The sequence below is a fragment of the Piliocolobus tephrosceles genome, unplaced genomic scaffold (genome assembly GCF_002776525.5).
Source record: "Piliocolobus tephrosceles isolate RC106 unplaced genomic scaffold, ASM277652v3 unscaffolded_1157, whole genome shotgun sequence".
NCBI classification, from domain to species: domain Eukaryota; kingdom Metazoa; phylum Chordata; class Mammalia; order Primates; family Cercopithecidae; genus Piliocolobus; species Piliocolobus tephrosceles.
This window is the reverse complement of record NW_022292721.1, coordinates 148,654-161,737: the sequence shown is the minus strand read 5'-3', so window position 1 is coordinate 161,737 and position 13,084 is coordinate 148,654. Positions and strand designations below refer to the sequence as shown.

General features: G+C 40.0%; 1 protein-coding gene across 1 annotated transcript in view; it reads right to left on the bottom strand.

Annotated features, from left to right (window-relative positions):
- Positions 1-3,626: 3,626 nt before the first annotated feature.
- LOC111528950 (neuroligin-4, X-linked) overlaps positions 3,627-13,084 on the bottom strand; it is an 82,812-nt gene continuing 73,354 nt past the window's right edge. The window contains exon 6 of the transcript XR_003307307.1: positions 3,627-3,892. The gene's annotated coding sequence lies outside the window, so the exon portion shown is untranslated. The remainder of the gene's footprint in view (positions 3,893-13,084) is intronic.

Genomic DNA, 13,084 nt, shown 5'->3' with positions numbered 1-13,084 from the left:
TGAAAAATCCTACTAGGCGTAGGAAGGATTGAATTTCCTTAGTGTCTTGAGGAGGAGAAAGATTTTGTATTAGAGTTAAGCAGTCTGTAGTAAGTGAGTGCATTGTAGGAGTTATCTCAATACCTAAATATATGACACATTGTTGTGCGAGTTGAGCTTTGTGTTTGGATATTCGGTAACCTTTGGATCGTAGATGATTAAGGAGGATCGCAGTGTCTAAAAGAGAGTACTGTCCCATGGGACTACAGAGTAAAAGGTCATCTACATATTGGAGAATTTTACATTGGTAAGAGGACAGGAGGCTAAGTCTTTTGCTAGGGGCTGCCCAAAGAAATGGGGGCTGTCTTGGAAGCCTTGGGGAAGCACTGTCCATGTCAGTTGGGTGGAGGTATGGGTGTCTGGGTCTTCCCATGTAAAAGCAAAAAGAAACTGACAATCTGGGTGCAGGGGAATAGTGAAAAGTGCATCTTTTAGATCCAGTACAGTAAAGTGTGTTGTATTAGGTGGAATGAGAGAAAGAAGGGTAAGGGGTTGGGAACTACCGGATGGGTGGGACAAACAGCTTCGTTGATAAGACAAAGATCCTGCACTAACTGAAAAGTTCCATCTGCCTTCTTTACAGGTAGGATTGGGGTGTTACAGGGAGAATGAATGGGGATGAGGATGTGTTGGCTGAGTAACCTAGTAATGATTGGTTTTAGTCATCGTGAGTTCTGTGGAGAGAGAGAGAACTGTGGGCGGGTTGGAAACTGAGATGGTTTCTTAAGTTTTATAAGTATTGGTGGATGATGGTCTGCCATGACAGGAGTGGAGGTGTCCCACACTTGGGGGTCGATAGGAATAGGGAAATTGGGGAAAGGGTTAGTAGGATTGTTGGAGTCATTTGAGTTAGTCGATACTAGAAGCAGATGGCGGGTAGGGTGGGGGGCGCTAGTAGGGATGGAGATAGAGGCCTTCAGTTGACCTAAAACATCTTGGCCCAGTAGGGGAGTGGGGCATAAGGGGATAATGAGGAACGAGTGTGCAAAATCGTTGTTGGCCAGGCAGCAATTAAGGGGTGGGGTTTTTTGAGGGCTGGACGGCGAGCCATTGACTCCTACAACAGAAATATTGGAGGGAAGGCTAGGCCCTTCAAAAGATGGCAAAACAGAGTAGGCAGCCCTGCTGTCAATTAAAAAAATGTCTTACCCGCTACCAGGAGAGTTACCCGCGGCTCGGTGAGGGTGATGGGGGTCCCCGAGTCCCGGCATCTTCAGTCGTCATCCAGATGTAAGAGCTAGAAGGAGCTCCCAGGGTCCTGAGAAGGGACATCACGTTGAGGCGCCATGCCTGTTCTCAGGGTGGGGCAGTCAGACTTCCAGTGCCCTTCTTCATGGCATGCTGGACAAGGAGGTGTTGGCAGACGAGGGTTAGGACACTTTTTAGCCCAGTTTCCAGCTACTCCGCACTTGTAGCATGGCCGCACTGGCTCAGGTGGTTGGGGACTCTGGGGACACCTATTAGCCCAATGCCCTGGGTTACTGCATTTATAGAAAGCCCCTTTTATTGTCTTTGAGCCTCCAGGGGTTTTGCTCTCCAGTTTTGGGTTACAGCTAGGCTGCAAAGCAGCAACTAAGGCTTGAGTCTGGAGCTGTACCTTCTGCTTTAGGCGGGCCTGTCGTTGGGCCTCAGCCATTTCCTCCCTTGAATTATAGACCTTGAAGGCTGACTTGACTAGATCTTGAATAGAAATTTGAGGTCCATCGTCTGCCTTTTGGAGTTTTTTCCTGAATATCCGAGGCCAAATGTGAAATAAAATATGATGCTAGAATAGTGGCCCCAGCTGGGGAAGCTGGGTCTAACCAAGTGTATTGAATTAAAGCCTCAATGAGCCTGTTTAAAAATGTGGCCGGGTTCTCATCTGGATCTTGAATAATTTCTTTTAGTTTATTAAAATATACTACCTTATTTGAGGCCACCTGCATACCAGCCAGAAGACATTGAGTCATCATATCTCATGTTCGGTGGCCTGGCTGGCCTACTTGATAGTTCCAGTCTGAGTCTATAGAGGGGACCGCTTGTTCCCCTAGTGGGAAGGCAGGATCTTTTAAGTGTAATTGGTTGGCATGCTGCCTGGCGGCCACAAGGATGCGCTTCTGCTACTCAGGGTTTAGAGTAGAGGTAAGAATAACCTGGAGATCATGGCAGGTTAAATCGTAGGCCTGGCAAAGGTATCTAAATTCTTTGGTATAAATTGTAGGGTTGGCAGAAAAATCTCCTAAGCATTTTTTAATCTTTGAAAGATCTGCTAGTGAGAAGGGAACATGAACTCTAACTATGCCCTCTGCTCCGGCCACCTCACACAAGGGTGCTAAGACTGCAGGGGGGTTGGATAGGGTGGGAGTAGGAGCGGGGGCAGTTAGGCAATCTTTAGAGCGGGTATGGGCAGAGATAGGCAAACTAAGATGACCAGGTGGAAGTGCCGAGGGGTCGGAGGGAAGTGTAGCCTCAACAGTGGTGAGAGAGGCTGAGGAGGGAGGTGGAACAACTGCGAGAGCCGGACGGGGAGGGGGAGCCAAAAGAGGAGGTGGGGCCGAAGCGGGAAGGGGAGGTGGAGTATACAGCGGGAGTGGAAGAGTGGGGGAAGCTGACATAGGCGAGTCAGACAGGAAAGATGACTCCCTTCCAACTGTGCTAGGTCCGCGCCTTAGCCAACTTGACTTGGGCCAAGGAACATTGGCTACACAAGTCTGGTCGAGAATGCAAGTCTTAAAACTTTTGTATATAATTTATTTTAGTCCACTTGCCTAAGCGCTGGCAGAAACTACTGAGGTCGATCAAAATGTTACCATCTAGAGTGCCCTCAGGAAGCCATTGGGACTGATTGTCTAAATTATATTGTGGCCACGCCACAGTGGAGAGGAACACCAGTCGCTTTTGCCTGAGATCTTGTTCTAAGTGCAAAGTTTTGAGGTTTTTTAGAAGACACCCTAAAGGGGAGTCTCTAGGTATTTTGGATTGGGGGTTTCCCATTGCCTTCCTCTTGCCAATAGGCGGAAATGGAAACCGAACTCTACCTGGCTACAAAGCCTCCTTTGGAGCCACCAGAGACTGGAGAGAGGCTCCTGGAGCCGGAATGGAGATTACCTCCAGGCGGACATCTCAGTCCTGGACGGGTCTCCCACTGAACGGAATGGAGTTCCTTTGGGCAGATGTATCTGCCTTCGGGAACTTCCCTGGGTCACCTGGTGACCGGAAAAAAAGCCTTGGGCCTGTGCAGGACTTCTGGCCAAGGGATACAAGAGGGAGGCAAAAGGTACCCCTAGGAGACTTGGAGGTGGGGAAAGAGATGTCCAGGTCCTGGTCCATCTGGGGTGTGGAAGGAGGAGGCTCCTCAGAACTTGGGGGGCCCCGAGGAGGGGTCTCCTCCCGGGTTTCGGCAACGGCTGATTTGCTTTAATGCCACCCCCAGAGTAAATGCCAGAGAAAAGGCAAGTAGGCAAGGCAAAAAAAACTTTATTTGCAAGCCAGTGTGAGGGAGGGGCGAGGTTCACCGGTCTCCAGCAGTGGAGGCCCAGGAAGTCACTCAGGCGTTCTCGGAGGAGGTTCCTTGGTCCTGCATATGAGGAGGGGCCAAGGAAGTTCGCTCTGGCATTCTCCGACTAGGTTCCTGGGTCCTAGGCACAGCCGAGGAAGTTCGCACTGTGCACCCACTGGCTTTTATGTCCTGGGCCCGGAAATGGGAGGGCAGTGGGCGAGACATAGGTGCGTCGGGGGTGGGGCGGGAGGCGTGGCTAGGTGGGTCCTGGTTCTTCCCAGTCAGAGGTCAGGTTGTGTCTGGGCAGTCCACAGGTGTCTTTCCCAGGCACGGGAAAGTTGACAGTGAAGAACCCGGAACTGTGCCATCTTGCCTCTGTTTGAACAAACAAGACATAGGTGTGAAGATCATGGAATTAGAATAGCTAGTGAGAGTTGTTTACAGGAAGACTTTTTTAAAGGAGATTTGTTCAAAAAAAAGATGTGCTATAAGGACAGAAGAGATGGAATACTCCCATTACCTCACATATTTTTAATCTCTTCTCTCACATGTCTTTTACCAGAAATAACAATATTCTTGATAAAGTGTTTAAACACCTGTAGCAACAGGGATAAAATCTAAGGGGAAGAAGAGTTGTAAAATCTATGAACATCCAAATGAGCTCTTGAGTCATCAATAAGTTTTGTGTCAATACTGATGGCTTATCTTGGATTTTTGATTGAAAGGAAAAGAGACTCATCAGATAGGGGTTGCTATGTAGACAATGTGTCCTGTAATGGGGAATTTTAGGACAACCAGGAGTCCTCCCTTCCCAGACAGCCAAGAATGCTCCTTCCCTTTTTCTGGTTTTCCTTTCCTCTTCCTCTCTGGGGGATACAGTTTCTTCCAGATCATGTTGTCTTGCCTTTCAGTTGGTCCTGCTTCTACAGTGCTTACCAATTTCACATTGTTAAATGTCTCTATCTTCATCTATACTTTAAACATGCCCATTCTGATTTCCCTTTTTATTTTTATTGTGGGGGGCTGTCATTGATCTATATACTCCTCCTTCTGCTCCTCCTCCTCCTCATCATCATCACCATCATCACTTCTACTATTATACTTTCGTAACGAAAACTGAGTTTTTCTTACTGAGTAGCCCTCGGATCAACCTGGAAGAAAATGAGAAAAAGTCCAGGCACTGTGGTTCACACCTGTAATCCCAGCACTTTGGGAGGCAGAAGGTGGAAAATCATTTGAGGTCAGGAGTTCAAGACCAGCCTGGCCAAAATGGTGAAAATTCATCTCTACAAAAAAATACAAAAATTAGCCATGCTGGATGGCATGTGCCTGTAGTCCCAGCTACTTAAGAGACTAAAGTGGGAAAATCCCTTGAACCTGGGAGGTGGAAGTTGCAGTGAGCCAACATTGCAACACCACACTCCTCCAAGATTGCACCACTGCACTTCAGCCTGTGTAGTAGAGAGAGAATTTGGAAAGAAAGAAAGAATGAAAGAAAGAAAGAAGGAAGGAAGGAAAGAAAGAAAGAAAGAAAGAAAGGAAGGAAAATGAGAAAAAAAGGGTTTAATATTATACATAGCTTCTAACCCTAAAAAAGGAAATAAAAAAATAAAAAATGCAAAAAATACTTGATCTACCTCTCCATCAAGATAGTAAACAAGATCAATAGCTTAAAAAGGGTAGGAAATTGAACTATTGTTCCAAGTCCTATTAATTCAGCACAACTGCTACAGGGTACAATTGTGTGAATATTTGCCCATCTACGAAGAATAAAACCAGGATAGGCTCAACCTGTACACTATTTATTTGTTAAAGGACTTGCCATGGTATCTGCTTATAGTAATTATCTGATGGATTAATATAACAAAAGTCAAATTTATGCTGTTTTTTAATAGAAATATTGTATCACATGGTTCTGATATATTTTTTTTTTCAATTTAAATAGGTGACAAAATACATTATGGTAAGTGAGATAATTAAATGAAAGGCTTTCTATGGCATCTTGGACTAGAAACCAAGATAATAATCCTTAGGCTCTAGAAGTTCTGGCAGCAATGTGAATGCTTGTTCAATTAAATTACTTTTCCTGAAAATTGAAAGGGCCAAAACTCTGCAGAGGACAAAGGTAACTGTAAGATTTAATTTACATGACTCACAGTGAATACCATATTTTCTCTATTTTTTGTACAGTAAACACCTATATTAATAGCATTAATTTGAAGTTGCAGCCCATTGCTTCAAAATGTGAGAAGTCAAAACCATGCATTCTTCCTACAGGGTTAACATTGGAATAATATTTCCAGGGACCATTTAAACAACTATCAGCTTTATTTTTTAAGAAGGAAATATTTGTACTTTTTTTCTCCAGCATATATGGTGGAGTCTTTCATAAAAGACTCACATAATTTGAAATACTTGTGTGTGCCAACGTGCTGTAAATTCTTATTTTCCTCAGTTACTCTAATAGTTAATTGAGATTGCAAAATGTTAGCTCTCCCTATTACAAACTATTTTATACATACCCCTAAATTAAGAGACACACATCTTAAAACATTAGTTTGTACTTTGTTTCTGCCAGTGCATAAGATACCCTTAAGTGAGTTTGAAAACTATTCCCTGGATTGGAAGAACAAAGTAAGAACTTGTTATACAATGGGTTCCACTTAGGTTTATAAGAAAATTGTGGCTAAAGGGTATAAATAGTGACCATGTATCCTGCTAAATTTCTTTTTCTCTCAGGAGCAAGCCAGCATATAGAAATTTGAATTTCAGAGGTGGGGAAGGACAGGATGAAAAATACTACACATTCAGAACTTAAGTATATGAAATATTCACACTTAAATGCATTCTTACTTAAATATTTGGTAGATCCTTAAGGTGGAATCACTCTGCCTAAATAACAACCTTAAACCAAAGTATTTGGATTTGGAAGTGGGGATCTGCCCTGGGTCTACTGCTGAATGTTCTTCTAATAGTATTTGAGGACAGAGGAAGGGGATTCTGAAGCAGTGAGGTAGGGACATAATGTTTTCTCCCATTGCCCAAGTCTGGAGAAAAGGGATTTTGTCCATGGTCTGATGGGGATGACACAATGCTGGTGGGGTTCTGATAATAGCCACATATTTCACAAAGTGCGTGCACTGGTCACACAGGTTAGGCAGTTCATGGACATTGTTGGCTAGGAGCAGGTGTCCTGGGGTTTCATCTCATTCAAAGAGTGCTGCTTTTGAAAGCCAGTCCTATTTAACACATTTTGGGGTACCTTCTGTAGCATTCCAAGCCTGCTTTCTTCTATGCTAAGCACTATTCACAATGTTTCCGTGGGCACCGGTATCTCCTTTGTGTTCTCTAACCTTAATTTTCCAAGTTCCATGCACTCTCTGTGTGCATTCAGGTGAGATGCAGGCAAAACCAAGGTTTTAAAATGCTATTTCAGCCAAAAAATGAGCACAAAGCAAAATAAGCAGAAGTAAAACAAAATCATGTGTAAAACTGAGAAACTGTGTTTTAAATGGGCACTTTACAGAATTCTATAAGCACTCTGAATCTACTCTGTGTTTGTGTGTGTGTGTGTACATGACAAGTTTTATGATATAAAGCTATCAACATTTTCTGTAAATAGAGAGATGACAGTGATTTTTTCTTCCCCAAAATGTCTACAGGAGGCATATATTTCTGCCATAACCAGGTTTTTTAGAGAATAGTTAACAAACAAGCACATGCTCTTGCTGATGAGTTGACGAGTGCAGCACACCAACATGGCACAAGTATACATATGTAACAAACCTGTACGTTGTGCACATGTATCCTAGAACTTAAAGTATAATTTAAAAAATAAAAATAAAAAAATAAAAACAAAACAATATGATTGAGAACACTAGAAATTTTATGTGCTAAGTCTGCAACCTTGAGCAATTCATTTAATCTTCTGTACCCCAGTTTCCTCATCTGTAAACTGAGAGTCTGCACCCTGGAACCAGTAAAAGGATTAAATGACTTAATGCATATAACTTTACACAGAACAATACATTTTGATGATTATCTGAAAGTTTTAAAAGTTGAAACAAGTGATTCCTCTGCTAATGGTTGAATCAATGCTTTTAGAAAATCTCTTAAGCATTTGTTTGAAAAGTTTGTCTGCATGTAACATTTATCCTTATAAATTGTAAAGTACTTTTCTATTACTATAATCTAAAAACTGTAATTGCTCTTTAAATATTAGAAACAACATCCAATAACCTAGGCAGGCCAACATGCTAGTTTGAAATCTGTGATCATAATGTATATACTTGTAGAAATAGATGTTGCATAAAAATAAAGCTAATATCTGAGCCCACAAGAAACCAGTTTAACCAATTGTACCATTGAAGCATAATAGTGGCTCTAATATTAGAAATCGGGCACCATCTGATTTCTCAGTTTTTATGAGAATTTTTAGGGTTAAATTTTGATGTGTCAGAAATGTGTCTTTCCATTTCCTTTCTGCTGAGTCCAAGTTGTTGTGTTTAGGGTCCATAGCTGAGAAAGATTTCTCTTTTGAGCATCCTTCCAGCTGTAACTGTTGGCAATTTGTCTTAGTCTCCAAGGACTACCTCTCCAGTCTTTTTAGGAACCAGTGACCTCAAGAACTAGTTGGAACATTCCACTTTAATGAATGTCACCTGTTAATTTGAGGTGGGGTTTTCTCCTGGCTAATTTTTCTCATTTTTCCTAGTTCTCTTGCTTCTAGAGGAAACCATATTATTTGTGCATGTTCTAAGCATTTACATGGATGGTCATTTTAGAGTAAGGCAGAGGTACAGTGGACCTTGTTTGTATCCCAGTTTCTTTCAATATATTAATAAGATTTTGCAGAGAAATTATCACTTTTACTTCGTTAGCATAACCTTTTTTTTTTTTTTTTGAACCAGGTGGCCTAGGAGATGTGACATATGCATATATTTCCTGGAAGTTCTGAGAAACAGCAAAAAACAGCCCTTATATCTGGCTGCTAGAACTGGCCTGCTATATAGTGACTAAGTCAAGGTGCATCTACCTGCACATAAAAATAATTGAAAGAACTTTCACATCAGAGGAAGGCAGCCCACAGCCAGCATGGAACAAGACAGAAATATGAACAGTCTGTAACCACCAAAGATGACCCCAAATCCCCTTCTCTTCTACTGCTTATTTTTACCGAAGACAATGCTAGTCATGCTCTGGTCCTGTCACTTTCTGGCTAAAGGTTATTGACATCCCCATTATCCTGATAGCAACCAATCCAGGAACAAGTTTTTGCCCCTCTGAGCACTTATAAAACAACCCAGTCTAAGCCCAAACCCTTGACCAGCCCATCTGAACCCGACTCCAAGGTAGCTCATCATTCTCCTCTCTGTCAAAACAAGTTCCTAAACCCAGGCTTAATGACAAATTGTGGTTCCAGGTGGTTTTTGATGACTACACTTTATCAGTTCTGGTACACGTAGCCAAAAAATGATGCAATATTTTATCTATTTTTTTTTAACTTTCTTATTTCTTGTCTTATTACTGTCTCCATCACCCTTAAAAAGAGGAGAGTAATTAATTTCTGATTGCTCTGGCTCCTTAATGCTTTCCTTGCATCCAGAGGCCTCTCACTCCAATGCGGATGATTCTCATGATTACTGCTAAAGTGGACAGTTCTCCATCCTTTGTAACCTAAATGAGCTGGGGTTAGATGAGAACCAGCAACAAGTGCATCACTTAGAGAACTTCTTGGAAATTCAGACACTTGGAAATTTAGGTTCACTAAACCACAGTTCAATAAGGATCTGTCCATTAAGTTGACATCCTGTATATTCCTAAGTATGCGAACTTTAGAGAATTACTGCTAAATGACTCAACTAAATACACTCATAAACCACTTTGGTGCAATCATTGGTGTCTCAATTGACTTCAGGACAAAGCACAAACTCCCTGTCTTGCAGTTGGATGTTTTTTATCAGCCAGTTTCTTTCTGTCTCATTTTTCACACCTTTCTGAAAAACACCTTATATTTTTCACCCATGATGCAGAAGCCATGTCTTCCTATGTCTTCCTCTGTCTTCTCACTTCAAAGATGTGGAATACTATCCTCCCCACAGCACAACACCCACCAATAATTTTTCTGCAGAGCTGTGAAGACCTGGCTTAGGGGTTTCTTCAGACAGAATATGTTCCCAATCTTCCCAGACTAGGTTAAGGGCGTCCAGACATTTATTAGCACCACTTATTAGCATGGGTGCCATCTCCAGCACCCGCTGCCTCTCCTTGCTTCTGTGTTTCTCTGCCTTCCCCTCGAGTTTTATGGTGTGAGAAGTTTTTTCTTCAATTTTAACACCAACCCAGCACAGGGCCTGGGACAGTGGAGATATTCAGTAAGGATTCACTGAATAGATGCATATAATTTTAGCATTCCTTGAGTTATTCAAAATGAGCAAGAATGCATAAGATAGTCAAAACAAGAGAGATTCTCCCTGCAACTGAAATTTGCTAAAAATTAGACTTTGAATGCCTGAAGATGACATTCGGTTAAATATGTATATATGTATATACATATTTATATGTATACATATTTGTATATGTATATGTATATACATATTTATATGTATACATATTTGTATATGTATATGTATATACATATTTATTTGTATACATTTAATGAAAATGCCATTATTAGAAATTTAGGTGCAGTCATATCTGTGAATATGTCTATATATAAATTATGCATATGTATATATGCATATGTGTGTACATGTGAGGGTATAGTGTAATGCTCCTTTTCCAAGCAGAATGCATTCCAAGACTCCCAATGGATACCTGAAGTCACAGATAGTACCAAACCCTTTATACACTACATATTTTATTACATATATACACTTATTATTAAGCTTAATTTATAAAGTAGAGGGAGTAAGATATTAACAATAACTAATAAAATAGAACAATTTTAATGTCATAAATGTTATGTGAATGTTTCTTTCAAAATATCTTATTAAAGTACTCAAATATTTTTAGACCACAGTTCACCACAGTAAATGAAACTGCAGAATGTGATTTCACAGATGAAAAGGACTAATGTAATATACTCACACACAGACATACATACACACATGCACACACACAGGAATGTATATATGAGCATAAATGTATTACAGATGTGTAAGTATATATGAGTGTGTGTGCGATTAAGAGTGTGTGTGCATACATATTTAATGGAATTGACATATTCAGGAATTTAAAGTATGTAATATCTATGTATATATGTAAATGTGTAACATATGCATATATGCATATGTACATACACAGTATATATAATGTAAACATATGCTGTCATGCATCACTTAACAATAGGGTTCTGAGAAAAGTATCATTAGGCAATTTCATCATTGTACAAACATCATGTAATGTACTTACACAAAACTAGAGTTATAGCCTATAGCACACCTAGACTCTATTGTATAGCCTAGTGCTTCCAGGCTACAAACCTGTACAGCATGTAACTTGAGAGAAGACCCTAGGCAACTATAACACAATGATAAGTATTGTTTCATCTAAACTTATCTAAACACAGAAAAGGTACAATAAAAATATGATATTTTAATCCCATGAGACCGTCATCATATATGTGATCTATAGTTGTCCAAAATGTTATGCTGTTTATGACTCTATACATACATACATATACAGGATAGGTACATGTATACACATATATAATGTACACATATATGTACATATATGCATATATGTATGTGTTTGTATGTATTTCTCCTGCGTGCCTTCACAACATGACTGAGGCCAACAACATCTAAAGGATTTAGGAGTTCGCATATGCCAAAGCATCTTGGTCCTTGCTATATTTCTTTACTCGATACTTAGCTAAGATTTTTGTGCAGGACCTCAACTTACAATTGTTTGCTGAATAATTTATGGTGAAAGATTGGGATTTGAGGATATGTCATCCTGTTATCCATCAAATTTTCCTGTCCAAGGGGGCATGTTTCCAAGTCTAAACAGCTTCCATTATGAAAGAGGAGTAATGCAGGTGCCTGCCCCTTAGAGCTACTGTGAATGTGAAACAAGTTTGTGATGGCTGGATTTACAGGAAGGAATTGACAAATGAGCTCCCATTGGAATGACATGGTTCTCTGCCTCTTGATTTTCTTTCAGTAGAATTTTTGCTGTCACTTGAAGGTTTACTCACCTAAGGCTTTGTATTTGCACCTGTTAAGGCATTAATGTGTTGAACACAACTCAAGACACAGTGACACAAGAATGAATAGTAGTAGAAATAACAAATCCAAACACTCAATTTCAGGCAGTGTCATCTCAGGAGCTTCACCAAAGAGGGCTTAGTTTTCCAAAATCAGGCTTTCAGAGAGCTTCCTCAACTGTGCAGCTGGCCAAAGCTAAAACAATCATCCCATTATCAAATGTATTTATCCATTTGTAGCATATGTGAGAGCTATCAGTTAGCATTTACAAACAAAAAGACATTCAAAGAACAACAAAAGTAAATAAAATATGCCACCTACTAAGAAAGAACAGATGCATAAATGTTTGCACAAAGCATTATAAAATATTGTGATATTTTATTATTAAAATGCACTGAAAAGTTTATATGTATGTGTCTGGCCATATATATCTTCTATCATTACTTAAGGCAAAATAATAAAATCTCAAAATGATAACCCAAGGAACCATTGAACCCTATTTCCCTTTGAAGATCAAGGAAAAACCTAGGAAATGATTTTTTTTTTTTTTTACTTTTGCTCATTTTTTTTCTTTTTTCTTAAAAGAAAAATATAGCAAGTATATTTTTCTCATAGAACTCTATGAAGATTCTATAACTTCTTTTCATGTAGAAATGAGATATCTTGTAAGATGTACTAAATCACTTTTGACCATAATCCCCTAAAAAAGCTAAAGCTATTTATTTAACAGGAACTCTTTTTTTTTCCATAAGACGTCACAAGCCTGTCATGTTTATTGTACATATTACTAGTAGCAGAAGATTGGAAATATAAAAAAATACTGGAATTCATATTAGAGACAGACAAAACCAGCATGGTGCCACACATCACTTCCTTAGTAGTTTCATGGAAAGCCTGTTTGTGGTTGCTCAGTTGGGGTCATACATTGCTTGCAGAAATGGCCTAATCATAGCTCTATCAAACAATGAATTGGGAATGAAATCTTACCATGTCACCTCTGTGTAGGAAAGAAATGTTGCTTCAAGTGTGCTAAGTGCAGATCATAATATTTCACATATTTATAAATAGAGAATCACTTTCAAATTTAACCCAAGATAAGCAACAGGTTTTGGGGATGATTTTATGTATTTCTTAAATTTTTCTTTTTTCTACAGGGGACTCTCAAATCCTGATATATCACTATGATTTGAGTGTAGGGATTCAGTAATCAAAGTTGTTATTGCAAAAGGGTCAGGTAGCTGGACAAATTTTATGGGGAATACCCACTTTAGCAGAGGCATTTAACATTGGATTTCTAGAGTAATCCACAATGGAGCCAAGGGACATGATCTTCAAACATCTTTGGCTACTGTTTCTT